Source organism: Trachemys scripta, chromosome 5, assembly GCF_013100865.1.
Source record: "Trachemys scripta elegans isolate TJP31775 chromosome 5, CAS_Tse_1.0, whole genome shotgun sequence".
NCBI classification, from domain to species: Eukaryota; Metazoa; Chordata; order Testudines; family Emydidae; genus Trachemys; species Trachemys scripta.
Genome location: NC_048302.1, coordinates 83,322,215 through 83,341,541, shown reverse-complemented (window position 1 = coordinate 83,341,541; position 19,327 = coordinate 83,322,215). Strand labels below are relative to the sequence as shown.

General features: G+C 44.5%; 1 protein-coding gene across 5 annotated transcripts in view; it reads right to left on the bottom strand.

Annotated features, from left to right (window-relative positions):
• MTUS1 (microtubule associated scaffold protein 1) overlaps positions 1-19,327 on the bottom strand; it is a 215,152-nt gene that overhangs the window by 172,137 nt on the left and 23,688 nt on the right. The window contains exon 1 of one of the 5 annotated variants that reach the window (XM_034772664.1): positions 14,820-16,058. The exons of the other annotated variants lie outside the window; for them this stretch is intronic. The gene's annotated coding sequence lies outside the window, so the exon portion shown is untranslated. Of the gene's footprint in view, positions 1-14,819; positions 16,059-19,327 lie in introns of those variants that run through there. 5 annotated transcript variants of the gene reach the window in all.

Below are 19,327 nucleotides of genomic sequence, written 5' to 3'. Positions count from 1 at the left end.
ACACTTGTCTGCCTGTCACAGGAAGAGTACTAGCAGCAGTCCTCCTGAACAGAATGAAAAGGAAAGAGGAATACTGTCCTATGTGAACAACAATCTGGATTTAGACACCGGAGATCGTGCACAAATGCTATTTTCGCCTTGAGATGGATTATTGAGAACACAATTGAATTCCAAGGCAGCCTTGCCATTAATTTTGTGGGTTTTCAAAAGGCATTCGATAGTGTAAACAGAGAAACAACATGGAAAATTGTGGAATATGGAATTCCAACAAAATCAAATCAATATTATTAAGGCATTCTATGCCAACTCAAAATGCTGCATTAAAATAGATTGAGTAAGCCATTCAGCATCAAGAAAGGTGTAAGGCAGGGGTGCATCCGGTCTCCTTTTTTGTTTATGCTAGTCATCAACTATGGATTAAAACAATGCTACAGTGATACATATGTCCTAAAATGGAAAAATTCAAGGCTATTTGAGCTAGACTTTGCGGATGACATTGCTCTTATCAATAAAGATGCCAATGGACTACAAAAATGCACAAACCAAGTAAAAGTAGTAATGAAGAAGCTAGGTTTGAGATACAAGGCAAAGAAATGTAAAGTCATGTTAATGGGGACTACAGGGACAGAAATCAAAACTGAAGAGGAGAAATTGGAGAAGGTGGACAATTTTACGTATCTTGGAAGTACCGTCAGCCAAGATGGTACTAGTTCCGAGGCAAGAAGAAGAAGAAGAAGAAGAAGAAGAAGAAGAAGAATCGGGAAGGCAAATGCTGCATTTGGAAAACTCAAAAACAACTCCCTCAAGACAAAACTGAATGTGTACAAAGTAATTGTTATTGCCATCGCAACCTATAGCAGTGAGATATGGCAACTTGCCAAGAAAGATACGTGAAAACTGGACCCATTTCATCACAAATGTCTGAGAAGAATATTGGGAATAACAGAGATAGGAAGACAAAGAAGTCAACAGTTACTGGGCAAGGCACCCTCTCACAAATAATCTACAAGAGACGACATCAGTGGCTGGGATGTGCGCTGAGAATGGAAAAAGAACGCTTACCAAACACCACCCTGGAATAGAAGCCAGAAAACGCAGGAAGAAAGAGGAAGACCACAAATAAATTAGAAACAAACAGTTCTGAACAACATCAAGCACCTCAACATGAAATGGGAAGATTTGGAGAGAAGGGCAGCGGACAGGCATGGATGACAAATGGAGGTAGCCCAATGTGCAGCAAAGCATGGGATGGACTAAGGTCTAAGGTAAATGTTGGATAGTGACTGGGTTATGTTACCACCATTGACACTTTTATTCCATCTAAAATAATACAACAGATTCCATTAGAAACACATCAGTGATGATCCCCACATTATAATTACATCAGCTAATTTTTATATCCATTTAGTGTGTACATACTCTTGCTAACTTTCATCTACCTACTGTTACCAACACTAGAGAAAATATGGCAGTGTAGCTTTAATGCAAGCTAGCTGCATCAATCAGATCCACTGCTACTGTGGGTACGTACTTGGGTTGCTATCCTGTGGCATAGCCCAAATCGCTGCATCTTCACTGTGTTAGATTAAAGCTAGCTTAGGTATGCTTACCAACATAGACGTACCCTAAGAGCTGAATAATATTACGAAGGAACCAGAGACTAGAACAAGTTGATTTTCTGTATTTCCCCTAATTCAGAGGTGTACATTTATACATTCAATGATTTTCAAATTATGAGACGATATCATAAATCTGCCAGGGATATGGGCAACATAAGTTATCACATTTGAAGGCTGTGAAGATGAAGGAAGGGAAAGAATTAAATTTAGTATGAGGATATAACTAGGATAGGATGAAGTTAAAATGACTCCTTTTTGAATGGATAGGTCTGACCAACCAATCATGCATGACATCTCTGTTCTGAAATCTCTCTCCTAGATTCTCCGCATTTGGGCTGGCCGTGATTTTCAATATTGCATCTTGAGACCCCTGGCTACTTTCCCTACCCCTCCTATAGCTACTCATTCAGAAGCCAGTGTTTCCTATACCCTCTCTTTTGCAAGGGATGAAGCTTAGAGAGGCAAGAGCCAGCACTCAAGTTGATGGACACAATGGACTTGGCTAGGAGCCACGGCATATGGTAGTATCAAAGATATGGTATTGAGAACTTAAAATGCTGTACTTTCTAGTACTGTTGTACTGGTGTTACTGTATCATAATACTGTAACTACACAATAAATACCGAGTCACATTAAGCAGTGATTTATAGTTTGTGTGCTAATGGAAGTTGCCTTTGTTAGCTTTGTAGGAAAAGAAACCAATGCCAGCCATTTGCCTATACCTCCCAACACTTACATCAAAGCTAAGATCAAGCACTTTGTTTTCCTCCATTTTCAAACAAATATTCTACCCCCCCCCCCAATCTCTTTCAACTAGTGGTTCATTAATGGAGAAAGAAGGCTAATAAGTTCTGGTGCTCATGAGACAGCTGTCTTTTTGCTTACATAGGAGCTGATAGCTTCTTTGTGTCTGTTTTTCCACTCTCCATTTCTTGGAATGTTTTCTAGTATCTTAAAAATGTTGTGTTTAAACTTGGAAAAAATTACTGTGTCATTTTTGCCTTGAAGGACATTTTGAATTCTGTCTTTTCAGCTTGTTCAATGCAAATCTTTCCCTATTGTTTTTTCCCTTGAATACTGTCAAGGTAGTTGGGATACCTGATCTATCCTAACCCCTTCTCAATTATCTCTTCCTGCCCCAATCACCTGGTTCTTCCCACTCCTCAGCCTTCTACTTATCACAAAATTCCCCAAGACATACCCCACTTGCTTCTCATCCTATTCAAGGTCAGTCTATACTTCTTGTTTTTCCTTTTGGATGAGGAAAGGGCCTAGAGAGGGCCTGTCAGGAGAAGGGGTCCCTATGTCTTCAACAAAAGCCAGACCAGAGGCATTGTCTAAGGTCCCCTCTTCTAAAAAGAGGATCATGGGGAAGGAGAGTAGCAACAAGAATCTCTCCTCTGTCTGAGGCCCTACAAAGTATGAAGGATGTCTGAATAAATGCTCAACTCTCACTCACATGGCAGAGCTCCTCAGTGAAGATGAAGTGACTGCAAGGACACTTCTTGCATTCTTGTCTGATGACACATGCTCCTCAACAGGTAAGAGCTGCTGCCTGCTACAAGTCTCCTCTTGACTGACAAGTTTAAGACTTTGCATAAGAGACTGTTAAGGAGAATACATAAAACAGGAATATAAACCTTGGGAACAGCACAGAAGGCACCAATACCACCAGGTTGCAGGCAAGGAAGGAGGGCCTAGAGAACGTCATTCAAGTAACAAAAGGTATTCCTGACTCGCAGAAAAAATATTTTCATTTTCCAAGTCATAAGCTTGAAACTATTTGGAAATCAAGGCAGAATTGTGGTCTTAGCTGTCTAATGCAAACACATTCATAGTACTAGAATTTCTACTTTATCATCAGAAAATAGATTACAATTGCATAGTATGTTTTGCACTACAAACAATGGGTGTTAAAAGTCAGTTAGCATCAGGTCATGTCCCTGAAACTCTTGGCATTACCACATTCTGGTGTGGAATCCCCTCTTTCTTGAATTATATGCCCCTACCCTCCTACCCCCCAACCCGCAGTATAGATCACTATGTAATCCAATAATAATGTATATACTGTGTGACAGACCCAGACCAGAGGGGTAGAGGAGTCTGGTAGAGGGCAAAGATACTGGTCACTGGATGAGTAGTTTTCTGTTCCCTGAGTGACCAGAGCAGGGACTGCACTAGAGTAATCAGGAACCTGCTAGAACCAGTTAAGGCAGGCAGGCCAATAAGGACACCTGGAGCCAATTCAGAAGAAGCTTCTAGACTCAATTAAGGCAGGCTAATCAGGGCACCTGGGTTTTAAAAAGGAGCTCACTTCAGTTGTGGTGGGAGTGCGAGGAGCTGGGAGCAAGAGGCACAAGGAGATGAGAGGGTGTGCTGCTGGAGGACTGAGGAGCACAAGCACTATAAGACACCAGGAGGAAGGTCCTGTGGTGAGAATAAGGAAGGTGTTTGGAGGAGGCCATGGGGAAGAAGCCCAGGGAGTTGCAGCTGTCATGCAGCTGTTACAGGAGGCACTATAGACAGCTGTAGTCCACGAGGCCCTGGGCTGGAACCTGGGTTCCCCCCAAACCTCCCAATTGACCTGGACTGTCAGTTCTCCCAGAGGGGAAGGTCTCTGGGCTGTTCCCCAACCCACATGGTGAATCTCTGAGGCAAGAAAATCCGCCAATAAGCACAGGACCCACCAAGATAGAGGAGGAACTTGGTCACACTGGTGTCAGGAGTGGGAGCTTGGGGTGCACAGCGCAGCGGAAGAAGGAGGGTGATTTAAACAAAACAAAAAAAAAGGGAGAGGGTTTATTTTTTTTCCACCACAACAGATGATGTAGTGCAGGCACTAATACAAGCTACGGCGGCCCAGCAGGAGGCTACCCGTGTCCAGGCAGCCGCCCAACAGGAGGCAGTGCGGCTGCAGCAAGAGACTAATCGCCTGCTGATGGACCAGGCTGCTCAAGACCGAACTATGTTGCGGGAACTGGTAAACCAGGTAAAGTCCCTTAGAGAGCTGAATCGCGGCAATGATGGGACGCGGCTCATACGGGCCAGCCATTGGCTGCAGAAAATGACACGGGAGGATGATGTAGAGGCATACTTTCTGGCCTTTGAGAGGACAGCCCTACGGGAGGCCTGGCCTCGAGATCAGTGGTCTGGCATCCTTGCCCCATTCCTGTGTGGGGAGGCCCAGAAGGCCTACCATGATCTGCCTGAAGAGGCTGCAGCAGACTACCCCCAGCTGAAAGCAGAGATCCTGGCCAGATCTGGGGTAACGACGACAGTGCGGGCCCAGCAATAACATGGTTGGAGGTACCAGGAAGACAAAACCCCACGGTCCCAATTGTATGACCTCATCCATCTCGCACGAAAGTGGTTGCAAACAGAGTCCCGGAGTCCAGAAGAGATACTAGCGGTTCTGATCATTGACCAATACATGAGGGAACTACCACCAGACCTTCGTGCCTGGGTAAGCCAGAACGAACCCTTCACCTATGACGAAGTTGTCACCCTGGTAGAGAGGCAAAGGACAGCGAGGGACCTGACCCGACCAGTTAAGGAAGAAGCACCCCAGGTTAAACTAGCAGCACCAAACCCTAAAGTTCGGGTGACTGGGCCACCAGGAGGGCCCAGGTGGAAAAAGAGAGAGGCTGAAGGCCCATTAGAGGCCACAAAGAGTCGGAGCACTGAGGGAGAAGAGGATCCTGATATTAGACTGCCCAAACCAAGAGACCGGCGAATGCCTAGGGCTCCATACAGATGTTATGCCTGCGGGGAGTGGGGACAAATAGCTGCGCAGTGTCCCAATGCTGAGGAGCCTATGCAGTGTAACCTGGGAAACTGGGCAGATCCATGCTTCCTAATCCACCTTGTGGGGGGTCTCACTAACCCCACATATGTATACCAGACCAGTGAAACTAAATGGGGTAGGGACCACGGCACTGGTTGATTCGGGGAGTGCTATCACGCTTATCTCAGGGAAGCTCGTGAAGCGTAGTCAGCTGCTGCAGGCTAAATCTACAGGGATAACATGTGTCCATGGGACAGTTAGTTACTACCCCACCATCCCAGTAAAAATCGAGATCCAAGGGAACACTACTGAGGTAGCAGCAGGTGTAGTCCCTAAACTCCTATACCCGGTGCTCATAGGGAGGGACTTCCAGGGTTTGGAAACTTACTCCTAGTAGGGAGATTGGAGAAAGATGGGGACCCTAAAATTGATAAGGCATCCACAGCAGACTGTCAATCCCCAATCTTCTCTGAAATATCCCCAGATTTGTTCTCCACTCCCAGATGGGGTAGAAAGACAAAAAGGGAAAGAAGGGCAGCTAAGGCCTTGGGAACCCGAATACTGACCCAAAGCCAGAGGGTCGCTTTTGTAGGTAGACGGACCCACGCAGCTGAAAAGGAGGCCATGCAGGAGGGAGAAGCACCTGAGTCTGACCCCCACCCTAATGCTGCTGAACCAGTAGAGGCAACAGAGACTGGGCCCCTAGATCTTGGGCAGATAAGCCCCGGGAGAGGAAATTTTGGACGGGACCAGGCAGAAGACCCAAGGTATGACAACATTAGGAAGGAGGTGACTGAAATAGATGGGTCCTGACCCCTAGGTTTTCCCTTCCACGGGGACCCCTACTTCATAATCAAGAAGGATCTCTTATATCGGGTTGCAACAGTACAGGGGCAGAAGGTACAGCAGATCCTAGTACCTCAAGAACACCAGAACGCTGTATTAAGTCTGGCTTATAGTCATCTTTTTGGGGGGGCATTTGAGGGTAGAGAAGACCCTGGCACGAGTCCTACGATGGTTCTTCTGGCCCGGAGTACATGAAGTGCGGAGGTACTGTGCCTCCTGCCCGGAGTGTCAGCTGCACAGTCCCCGTCCCCACTTGAGGGCACCTTTAGTACCCCTTCCCATCATAGAGGTCCCCTTCGAGCAAATAGCCATGGACCTAGTGGGACCACTGGAGAAGACGGCTCGGGGCCACCAATATATACTTGTTGTTTTGGACTACGCTACTCACTACCCAGAAGCTGTCCCCATGCGGAACACGGCCTCTAAAACTATAGCCGAAGAGCTGGTGGGGATCTTTGCCCGAATGGGGCTACCAAAGGAGATATTAACCGACCAAGGAACCCCATTTATGTCGAAGCTAATGAAAGACCGCTGTACGCTGCTCCATATACATACCCTGAGAACTTCGGTCTACCATCCGCCTGCTGATGGGTTGATAGAAAGGTTTAACCGAACCCTCAAGGCTATGATAAGGAAGGTGGTAAGTCGGGACGGGAAGGATTGGGACACCCTACTACCTTACCTTATGTTCGCTATCCGGGAGGTACTACAGGCCTCAACTGAGTTTTCCCCCTTCGAGTTATTATACGGGCGTCACCCCCGTGGCATACTAGATATCGCCAAAGAGATCTGGGACGAGGAACCCAATGAGGGGAGAAATATAATAGAGCATGTAATGCAGATGCGAGACCGGATAGCCCGGGTTACCCCTATTGTACAGGAACATTTGGAGAAGGCACAGGAGGCCCAGTGAACCCATTACAATCTCCAGGCAAAAGTGCGACAGTTCCAACCAGGGGATCGGGTTATGGTGTTGGTACCCACGGCAGAAAGCAAGCTTCTGGCCCAATGGCAGGGGCCCTATGAGGTGGTTGAACCCGCGGGGGAAGTAACCTACAAGTGCGGCAGCCAGGACGCAGAAAACAAGAACAGATTTATCACGTTAACCTTCTGAAACCCTGGCATGCACAACAGTCCAAAAAGACCTAACCCAGGAAAACAAGCGGGAGTGTCTGCCGATTTGACACCAGACCAGAAGAATGAGGTGTCTGAGATGATCTTCCGGAACCAAGATGTGTTCTCGACAAAACCGGGTCAAACAACCCAGAGATATCACCACATCGTCACGAACCCTGGGGCCAGAGTAACAATGAGGCCCTATCGGGTGCCAGCGGCAAAAAGGGAGGAAATAAAAGCAGAAGTAAAAAAAATGCTGGAGTTGGGGATCATCGAAGAATCCCACAGTCAGTGGTCCAGTCCAATTGTGCTGGTGCCCAAACCTGATGGCACCACAAGATTTTGCAATGACTTCCGGCGACTAAACCAACTATCCCAGTTCGACGCGTACCCCATACCTCGCATAGATGAGCTAGTGGACCGTCTGGGTAATGCCCAGTACTTGACTACCCTAGACTTGACAAAGGGGTACTGGCAGATTCCCCTTGCAGAAGACTCAAAGGAAAAAACTGTTCTCCACACCAGAGGGTCTTTTTCAATATACTGTCCTCCCTTTTGGACTACATGGGGCCCCAGCTACCTTCCAGCGCCTCATGGACAAGCTATTACGCCCACATAACAGTTATGCTGCTGCCTACTTGGACGATGTGGTCATACATACCCCAGACTGGGAAACCCACCTGGAGAAGGTGGAGGCAGTCCTCGATACCTTCAGGCGAGCTGGCCTTACTGCAAACCCTGCCTAGTGTGTTGTAGGGTTTACAGAGGCCACATATCTTGGCTACATTGTGGGAAAAGGTCTGGTAAAACCCCAAGTGAACAAGTTAGAGGCCATCCAAAATTGGCCCCGACCAAGTCGCAAGAAACAAGTCCGGGCGTTCCTAGGTGTGGTGGGATATTACCGAAGATTTATCCCCCACTTTGCCACAAGGGCAAGCCCCGTGACAGACCTAGTGAAAGCCCGGGGACCTGATCTGGTGAGATGGTCTGACGCAGCAGAGGAAGCATTCACAGACCGACGGCCTGCCCTCTGCAATAACCCCGTACTGATAGCCCCTGATTTCACCAAGGAGTTTATCCTGCAGACGGATGCATCAGAAGTAGGGTTGGGGGCCATTCTATCACAGATGGTCGGGGAGGAGGAAACCCAATTCTATACCTCAGTCGGAAACTCCTTCCAAGGGAACAAAAATATGCAGTGGTGGAGAGAGAATGCCTCGCTGTAAAATGGGCCATGGAAACATTGCGCTACTACCTGCTTGGGTGCAGATTTGTCCTTGTGACCGACCATGCCCCTCTTCAATGGATGCAGTGGAACAAGGAGAAGAACACAAGGGTGACCAGATGGTTCTTATCCCTCCTGCCTTTCCAGTTCCGTGTGCAACACAGAGCAGTGAGCCATCATGGCAACGCCGATGGCTTGTCACGTGTGCACTGTCTGGCATCCCAAGCTGCCCAACCCCTTGGCATTGAGCAGGGGGGAGGGATATGTGACAGACCCAGACCAGTGGGGTAGAGGAGTCTGGCAGAGGGCAAATATACTGGTCACTGGATGAGTAGTTTTCTGTTCCTTGAGTGACCAGAGCAGGGGCTGCACTAGAGTAATCAGGAACCTGCTAGAACCAGTTAAGGCAGGCAGGCTAATTAGGACACATGGAGCCAATTAAGAAGAAGCTTCTAGAATCAATTAAGGCAGGCTAATCAGGGCACCTGGGTTTTAAAAAGGAGCTCACTTCAGTTGTGGTGAGAGTGTGAGGAGCTGAGAGGGTGTGCTGCTGGAGGACTGAGGAGCACAAGCATTATCAGACACCAGGAGGAAGGTCCTGTGGTGAGAATAAGGAAGGTGTTTGAAGAAGCCATGGGGAAGTAACCCAGGGAGTTTTAGCTGTCATGCAGCTGTTACAGGAGGCACTATAGACAGCTGCAGTCCACAGGGCCCTGGGCTGGAACCTGGAGTAAAGGACGGGTCTGGGTTCCCCCCAAACCTCCCAACTGACCTGGACTGTGGGTTCTCCCAGAGGGGAAGTCTCTGGGCTGTTTCACCATGTGGGTTGGGGATCTCTGAGGCAAGAAAATCCGCCAATAAGCACAGGACCCACCAAGATAGAGGAGGAACTTTGTCACAAGTGTCAGCACAGCAGTATAGAGTTTGGCGAAACACACTGGCTTGAGTTAATGCAATTTCATAGATTAAGGCAATCATTTACTAACCTCTTGTGTACAGCAGACCATAGAACTTCACCCACTAATTACCGCAACTAGCAGAATTTATGGGGTTGAACTTCAGCATATATTTTAGAAAGACATCAAGTCTTTACAGTCTGGATTATCAACTTTAATTTACAAAGTAATGGAACAATATAAATGCAGTATTACTATTTAGCACTATGGATTAATATAACAACTCACCAAGAGTCTATTTGACTCTTGCCTGAAAAAGACAAGTCAAGTAAACTGGGGCAGAGTTTCTAATGACTCAAAAATGCAATATGGAATAAGATTTCTTGCTAACGCATCCTTTACATATGAATTAAACAGTAGGATCCATAGGCTGTCCCAATGTGATCTTTAAAAAGATATGGCCAGTACAAAATTTTAACCAGTCAGTGTAAAACATCTTCAAGTCACCAATTTAGAAGTGGTTATCGCTCCAGAAAGATCACAACCAACAAGGTTTTGAGTACTCCATAGCGAGGGGAAAACTAACTTTTGCCACTAATCCAGCAATCTTGCTGTATTTTGATGCAAAAGATTTGCTGGAACCTCACTTAAATTGGAAATTTAAGTGTTCATTGATTAAATATGAAAGTGACATCAGTGCAGTAGTTCCTGTATATTTTGACATAAAGTTCTGTTTTATACATTGTGAACACAAAATGCTGGCATAACTGCATCAAAGGAGTTGCAAGAGGAGGCTGGAGGTTTTCACAAATTGGTAAGACAGTTGAGGCTTTTAGCATCCAAGCAGGTGTGGCAGGTTGCTTGACATTTTGAGAAACATTTTAGCAGAAACTTTCACTACTTATCACTTTAGCTGAATTAGTGTTGATACTCCAGTTTTCATCTTTCATGCTAAACATAAAAAGGGTGTAATGTCATAGCTGCAGACTCTAAACTCTGGAAGACAATGCATCAGTTACACAGTTCAGAAAAAAATTAATGAAGAAGTTCTGAAGCAAGAGGTGAATGCTGGAGCTTATTCCGTGACCATAGAATAGCAGCACACTAGCCCCTGAACACAACATCTCATTGGAGGAAAAAACAAACCAACACTATTTTACTCACTCCCCAAAACAATGAGAGTTTGTCAAGTATAGTATAGTACTATCTATCACATCCCAGGGCAAGAAGATGAGCTACCTAAATAAAGAAATAGTATTTAATCAAATATCAGAGAGGTAGCCGTGTTTGTTGCTTTTTCCAGATCAAGACAGAGTCCTGTAGCACCTTTAAGACTAACAAATGTATTGGATTCGACGAAGTGGGCATTCACCCACGAAAGCTTATGCTCCAATACATCTGTTAGTCTTAAAGGTGCCACAGGACTCTCTGTTGCTATTTAATCAAAGTTGTACAGAGCAGTTCTGAAGGAACAGCCCAATGTATTGTGTGACAGCATGAAGCTGCCTGACAACACTGCTCTAGCCTTAGAACAGAGTTTCTCCATATTGCTAGTTGAGTGAATGCTGATAGCCTGTCTGCAGTCTTCCAAGGGCTAAAATTCCAGTGGACTCTTAAAGAAAAAAGCTGGGTATAGATCACTCAACACAATGCCAGGTGGAGGTTGTGTTTGTGTCTCACCCACATGATTCAGAATTGGCCTAGAAGTTCAGCCTTCTGGAATCATGTCTTAATGTCTGCTAGTTGAATGTGGTTTCCTCTCAGTTCAAGGGGATAAAACCCTGAATGAAGAAGAGTGCCCTGGGGAACTAGAGAAACTGCAATCTTGTGTGCACTACATGCAGACTTTATACTGAAGGTCTGAAAAAAGTTAAGGTCTAACAAGACCATTTCTAGATTACCTGAAGTGACTGGAAAATCCTGTGCTGTGCTACCAAAGGATATTTATATTTTAATAGGCAAATAGTTACATCAGTATCTGTTTCAATTACTTTAAGCAACTAGATCCAGGGAGAAGAATTTTCTAAAAATTATACATCAAAATAAATGTTGCTTATTGTTTTGCAACAAGTTACACCAACTTTATTAAACCACTTAGCATTTCCAGTTTATCCAGCCTCTAGGTCAGAATTCTAGGCTTTCTATGCCTTTAAAGCCATACAAGGTTCACATTCAAGTTTTTGCTTCTCAAGTTGTTCTCCTATTCAAAGCACTTAGCTGTCAATAGCTTCCAATGGAGCATAAATTAAACACCCGTAACCCCACTCACTTCATCTTGTTGCATGCCCTGAATGTGAAAGCTAGAACACTCCTTTGATTTCAACTGAAGAATGATTCGAAGCAAGTGCAGGTTAGCATACACGAATGCCATGTGCTGCCTGTATGATGTGCCACTTAAGTGGGCAGCAATGTTCTAAAGGAGCTGAATAATGTGAACCTTAGCTGTTAGCTCATGACTGGATTACTATGAATAAAAAGGCATGAAAAACCATGGCAAGGTCCACATACTAAGATGATAAAAGCTACTTTCTGAGAGCAAGCAAATAAGCACTCTTATTGCCATAATCCTTACACACTGGAAGACGCAACAGTCCAACAGGACTGACCCCAACTAAGTTGCCAATATGATTAACAGGTGACAGCTCTGACATTTTTGGTTTGTCTTCCCCAGGCTAGAAAAAACGGAGCCTCAGTTAAGCTTTCATCCCCACTCCCAAGTCAAGCAGGTGCCAAGTAATTCACTCATTTGCAGCAACTGGATTCAGTGAAATCCTTGGAACTTTATGCCATTTACTTACTGATGGCAATGCTGTCCGCATCTTACTAATCCTTGGAAGACCTTATGAAGGGTATATTGGTTAAGAACATGCCTTTGTACGACATGATTGCACCAGCTAGATTTCCAAGGCTTATGAATAAAATGATGAATTATAAATAGCAGTAGTATAGTGATTGTTTGGATGACATGGTTATCCTTAAGTAACTCTTTGTTTACCTACCTACTTTTAAAGTGACTGATGACCAGGGTGACCAGATGTCCAGATATTATTGGGATGGTCCCAATATTAGGGGTTGTGTCATATATACATATGAAACTTTTCCCCCGCCCTCAGTCCCCCAAAAGGGGCACATTTCCCCCCCCCCCACCACACACACACACACACACACATGCGCTATCTGGTCACCCTTCTGATGACAAAAGTGTCCCAGGCCAGATCAACCCAGCCAGACATGCTGTTGCCCAAGAAAAGTGAGTTTATTAAGAAGTGGTTGAGTGAAGTCAGAAAGATTCTCCTATTCCTACCACTAGAAGAAATTCAATTCTGTATTAGGGGGAACAAGATGTCAATACTCCACATTTCACCATTGCTGCATCCTTTACAGACCTGAGACAGGAGGAAGTTAAGTAGAATTAAAATTTGACATTTATATCCTTAAGGCATATGGGATTTAGTTTCTTTCATACACACCACATTGTCCAAACTATTTTATGAGTCATTTGAAGGCTTCCTGGATCTGAGCTAAGAATTTACTCACCCCTTGGAACAGAATTCATACAGGTGAAAGATTGCTCAGGTTTCAGGCAGCAAGCCTCAAATGCCGAATATCTGGATAAGAGAACTCTGATAAATGAGATCCCAAAAGCCTGGAGGAAATGAGTATCTGGGCCAGAACACTACTGTTGTTTGGTCCTAAATTATCTTCCTAGACACCTTGGACATGAGAGAAAAAGAAGAACATATAAGCCAAAAAGCCTGGCCAGAGAACTGACAGTGCTCAACTTTCCATGCAAGTGCTGGGAAGAAAACTTTGCTAATTTCCTGTTGGATTGGCTAGCAAGGGGGCCTGTCGAAGGGAGGGACCACTTGTTAGCCAATTGAGGATCTTCTGATCTTATTCCCATTCCTCTGTTTACAGGGCATGTCATCTTAGCCAGTTTTCCTGAATTTTTGCCCTGGATACAGACAGTCTTGCCTGCAATATAACACTTTCTGCAACCTACTACCATGGGCACACAAGTCACAGCTCCAAACAATTGGACCTTGAGTGGCTGATGCAGTTTTGCTGCCTCCTAGCCCCCACTCAGTTTGTGGTTCCAGGAGTCCCAGGAAAATTAGGGTCCCAGTTTCTTTGGCAGCATCTAGGGCTCTACTGCCTGTCCTGCTATAATGATTCCAGCAACTGGGAGAGGGAGGCCTCACCAGAGCCTTCAGGCCAGTGTAGACTGATGCCATCAACTCCTCCACTCCTATCTAGTCCACACAACTCTTCTCAGTCTGCTGCAGTTCCGCTGGAGGCTGTAGTGCACCAACCTGCCTCTTTGCTCTGCTTGCTACTGGCCAAATGAGTAGAACTGCTGCTGGGCTCTGCCCACATAAGGCAACTACAGTTCTCAACTCAGCTCTAAGGTACAAAAGGATCAGTAGCTTAAAATATTCATGAGAATCTCTCTCACCCAGCGAGGTATTCCCAGCAGCAAACCAGAAATGTCGTCTCTTCCCCCTAAAACTTCAGCTCTCTACAGGTCCTCTTGCCCAACCTCAGCAAGCATCCGTCTTCCTCAGGGTGATCCCATACCCAGTCATTGTCTAGGTGGTTCCCAAGAGGGACTGATATTTTGTATATTACCCAAGTACAAAACTTAGTTTGGGGACATTGGAGTATAATTTAGTTATCTGCATTTAATATGTAAACAAGGTATGCCTCTCTCGGTCAACTCCCCTTGCTCTCCAGCAGAGTGTTCACTGAGTTACTTCCTTTCTCACATAGGCTTCAGGGCTTACAAACATAAAATTGATTTTGCAATCTAGAACATACTTGACTTTTATTTGCAGAATTCAATACAAGTAAGTCTCTTAATTCACTTGAGCTCTTTAATTGACAAATTTCCTGCAAAATTCATTAATGTGCAAAGGATGCAGCAGAGGCACTGAAAACCATTTGCACTGGTTCAGTGTTACCTTCACAACCAAAGGCAAGAACTGTGGCTTTCCACTATGAACTATTAACATTCTGCATCAGTCGATTCCTACGTTTACTGGGAGGTGTGTAAAACGGTGACAGGAATGGCTAGCTGCGCTTTTTACGGTCATGCATAGAACTAGAGAAGTGCCAACAAGCTGGCGACCTGCAGCAGCGATTGCCCTACTGAAGCCTGGGAAACCCCTAAAGGATGCAACCAGCTACCGCCCCAACTCTCTCCTCTCAACCACCAGTGAGTTTATGGAATGGGTGCTGCTCCTCCGTCCATCTGATATTGAAGACATCCTCCCAGCAGAGCAAGCAGGATTTCACCCGAAGAGGAACTGTTGTGACCAAGTAGCTTCACTTACCAGCCACATTGAGGTAGGATTCCAATGCAAGTTGAAGACAGGAATCGCCCTTGTTGATCTGTCCTCAGCATACGACACTGTCTGGAGACAGGGCCTCCTCTTCAAGGTCTCCTGCGTCATTCACTGCCAGCAAAGGATACGCCTCTTGGCGACAATGACTGGGGACCACCGCTTTAAGGTACACCTTATGGCCAGATCAATAGACCAAGAACTCTTAACTTGAACATCCCTCAGAGCTCTGTCCTGGCCCCAATACTTTTTAATCTATACATCACGGATATACCAGCGATGGAATCAAGGAAATTCATGTATGCAGATGATATTGCCCTAACTGTTCAGTATACAAGTCTCCATATCATTAGTTGCACCCTAACCCGAGATCTTAGTACAATGGCAGATTATTTCCAATGCTGGAAACTTAGGCCTAATAAAAGAAATAAAAACAAAAAAAACCAAAACAAAAAACCACAACACACACCACCGCACACCCACACGTGGTAACTGCTTTCCACCTGAACAATAAAATGGCTAATACCAAACTTGATGTGCAGTTCTGCGGTGAGAGCGTCAGCCACAAAGCTAATCCAAAGCATCTTGGCATTACACTGGACAGGAGTTTGACCTTATGACAACATCTCAAGAACACCTGTGATAAGGTCAGATCTCGTGTCGCGCTTATCAGAAAATAGGCTGAAACAATCCATGGACCTTACAAACCACAACAATTGCCTTGGTATACTCTGCAGCTGAAGATCATGCACCAGTGTGGCCTCATAGCAGTCACACTAAATTCCTTGACACTCAACTCAATAATGCTACGCGCATAGTGTTGGGGGATTCTCAAATCTACTCCAGTTGGCTGGCTCCCAGTCCTATCGCACATCCAGCCTCCACAGATTAGAAGAGCTGCTCAGACATCTCGCTTTCTTAATTATGTTAATGCAAATATAAGGACCCCAGTGCACCAGGACCTGCAGAACCACCATAGACTAGATTAAAATCCTGCAGCCCTCTATGGAACTGTATCACCATCTCACATGGAGCACTTTGACCACTCAAAACAAGCAGCTCGTCGTTGATTCTGTTGAGGAACTGCCAGGTTTTGATTTATGTCAGAAAGTCTGGTGCAGATTGAACTGCATCAGGACATCTCATGGGAGATGTGGACAAACCCTCTTTAAATGGAAAATGAGGCAAACACCTGTATGCGACTGTGGTAACCAGGCACAAACGACAGAGCACATCACATCTGAATGTCCCCTTCATTCTTTTGCCAGGAGCCTGAAGGACATTCACCAGCTCACTGCTGCAGCAACGTGCTGGCTATCAAACTTAGATATAAATTTGTAGTTGTTGCTACCTACCCAAGCCACATGAAAGAAGAAGTTGATTCCTCATACACATGCTGGAGAAAGGTTCCTATTTGCTACTGGTGAGTGGCTTTTTCCATCTGACATCTTGGGATTTGCTGAGTTTAACCCAAGACAAGACATTAACAAGCTTCTTTCCCTTCCTCACATGCACAAGTTTCTCTTCACCCTGCTAAGGTATTTTGGGGAGGATTTTTGTGGCAGTTCATTGAAACATTTATAGTTCCTTACATCAGAAGTGCAAGGAGCCTGGATGCCTATCGGGGAGAACACAAAGTTATAGTATTAGGGGCCTCTCTACTAAAAAAAAAAAAAAAAAAAAAAAAACTTACATGCCCATGTAGCATGCTCAAGTTCACATATTCAGATTTCTTATTTTCATCCTACTTTCAGTCTCAAGCAGGCACAACTCTGTCCCATTCTCCCCCAGCCCTCAATTCCTAAGGGATTTTACATGTCTGCTAATGGTTTGCCCCCATCACCAGTTCTTGACAATTATGTCATATGCACTATCTGATTCGCATCCCACCCCATTATGATAGTCTGTGTCTATGTATACAAATACCTCATCTTATGTCTGGATTTAAGCAATACATATATAGAAAGTTTTTTAGCATCCCTATTACATTACTGTTTGGGAGACAGAGAAAGTTTAAAGATTCACATTGGCACATTTTGTTTGCCCTTAAGCTTTATTAACTAAAAGCTTCACTTCATTACAGCCATCATTCCACAGAGCACACAGCTTGTGCTACGCTAGTTATAGTAGTACTTGAACCTAGCCAAATTTTAAATAAATTAAAGTGGGGAAAAGAAAAAGATGTTTATTACTGTTTTTACTGGTCTATTTCTAACTTAGATTAAATGCCTTAAGAACTTGCTGTAGACCACACAGTAAGATACTAACTTGAATAAGTATTAACATTCCAGTAAATTAGAAAATCTGATTGTTTAAGCCAAAAGGCTCTACTAAGACCAGACCATTCCATGAACTAGTGCTTATTTTCTACTTTATTTTTTAAACAGAGTAAAATATAGCAGCTGCTCCACATATTCTTTTATCATGTCACACCAAAGAGTGGTGCACAGTAATCTTGAATAAAATAAATTAGAAGAGAGATGTGGCACGTATTTGGATGCTGTAATGCTATACAGACCTGCTAAGTAAGGCCTGCTGTGTGCTCTCTTTTATATGCCAAAATTGAAACAGAACATGCCTCAGTATTCAGCTTTTTTTGTACGTTGACTACTGGTATGTGTAGTCAGTAGAATACATATTCAATAGGTCCACCTGTTAAAATAGAATAGCCTTTACTTTTTTTTGTTAGAAACTAAGTCTTTAAGTATCATAACCACCACAACTTTAATGCCGTATCAAAACAGTAGGTCCACTGATGGACCTACTGTTTTGATATGGCATTAAAGTTGTGATACGGCATACTGTTTTGATATGGCATATAACAAGATCATTTGGCCTATCCAAGATCATCCTTCAAGGGACAGTACGGGGAAGAGAAGAGGTAGACAGAAGAAAAATAGATGGATTGACAACATAAAAGAGTGGAGAGGAATGGACTTCACGGAGACTCAAGCACTGACACACAGTCATCAGGGATGGAGACAATTGGTTGATTGCTCATCAATGATGGTGCCCCAATGACCAGTGCAGTTATGGGAGTGATGATGATCATGAAGAGCCAATCAAATGTATCCCACCACAGAGCAACATGATGTCACTTAAATACAGAAGGGTAAGTAAATGTTTTACACAAGAAATTTTGAATATGACAAAATTTGCTAGTTCTCAATACTAGAGAAGACACCAAATATTTAACCTAAAAAAAGCAGAGCACTTGTCAAGTATCTACTACATACAAGATGTATGAACCAGCATGCTTAATATTAAAGATCTTATAATAAAGCATAGGTGAAGCCTTTCCATCGTTGTGAACGAAACAAACAGTGGAGGCACATGCTCTGAGCTTGTAATTAGAGAGGTGACAGCACCTATGGTAACTGAAGTAAGTAATAGCTTGAACACCAACACCATCACGCAGCAGGACAGAAGGCATGTATTAATATACCAGAATAAGATTAAAAAACAAATTCAATATACACTTCTAAAGTGCAAGCTTCACTTACGTATTTACATCAGATTTTTGCAGAACAGTAATCATCACACAAGTAGACTAGCCTTTTACATTTATTTAGTTGGTATTTGCTCAAGGCAATAAATGCTCAATATTGATACTTTAACTTTCAGGTTCTCATACAATAACAGAAACTTGCAATCTTTAAAGTTTGACATTTCAGGAAAAATTTCCATCCTTTGTTTTTAAACAAATGTTTTCATTAATTTGCCTTGGATTTTAAATCATTAAAAATGGAAGTTAATGTACATTTGACTTGATAGTATCCCTTGAATTTGCTGTCATAGGAATCCATTAAGTGTCACTTCAGATTTTAAACAGAAGTATGCAAAAAGGTGCCTCGGTGCCCTCGATAAATTATAACAGCAGCAAGCACACCAGCAGCTCCCACATATCAGTCCACTGCCTCCCCAATATCCTGATTGGATAGACTGACCTTGCAACATGTCCAGGAGGATAATGAACTCAGATTATTTGGATTGGGCAGGAAAGTGGATTTCAAGTTACTGGCTGAGTCATCAGTCCCCTCTCAAATTAAGACAGGACTGCCACATATGCATTTCATGTGACACATGAGGATTTGGCAGTCCAGTAATGCATTCCCACTTCTCAGCTGCAATGTTACACAGCCAGTTAAGGTGGAGGAAAGCTGAAGGCTTTACCTGCAGTTGCACTTTGCTGATCGCAGCTCCCCCCCCCCCCAGTTGCTGCTGCCGATTGCGGCTACTGCCCCCCCCAATTGCCGCCGCTGGTGGTTGCGATTGTGATTGCGGCTTTTTTTTTTTTTGCGCGCGCTTGGGGCAGCAGAAATGCTGGAGCCGGCCCTGACTACAGGAAATCTCACTTCTCCACTGCTGCAGCAGCCACAGACCAGCAGTTATGCACCTCTGCTGGGGATACTGGCAGAGACTCTGCAAGTGGGGAGGTCACAGCCCAACACTACTTCCTGACCCTGGCTTCCTTCCCACCATCAGTTGCAAATTCCTGA